This window comes from Triticum dicoccoides, chromosome 6B (assembly GCF_002162155.2).
Source record: "Triticum dicoccoides isolate Atlit2015 ecotype Zavitan chromosome 6B, WEW_v2.0, whole genome shotgun sequence".
NCBI lineage: Eukaryota > Viridiplantae > Streptophyta > Magnoliopsida > Poales > Poaceae > Triticum > Triticum dicoccoides.
The window spans coordinates 236,344,717-236,345,100 of NC_041391.1; positions in this window are offsets into that span (position 1 = coordinate 236,344,717).

The window sequence follows — 384 nt, forward strand, 5'->3', positions numbered from 1 at the left end:
TGTGGGGCAAAACTACAAGCCCCTATCTTTCTCTGTGTCTGGTTAAAACTCCGTAACCACAAGTATTGCGTGACTGTTAGCAATTATGAAGGACTAAGTGATAGTTGAGTATGTGGACTTGCTTTTAAGCTCTGACATAGACTCTTTCCGATGTTATGATAAATTGAAATTGCTTCAATGACTGAGGGTATAATTTGTTGGTGCTCAATAAGTTTTATGATTCATACTTTGGCTTTGTGAAAAGATCATCACTTGAACATAAGTAATCATATGACAAATCTATATATATATGTTGTTGTTATGAAAATAATCATGATGCCTTCATGTCCGTATTTTATTTTTATCGACGCCTCTACTTCTAAACATGAGGACATATTTATTGTT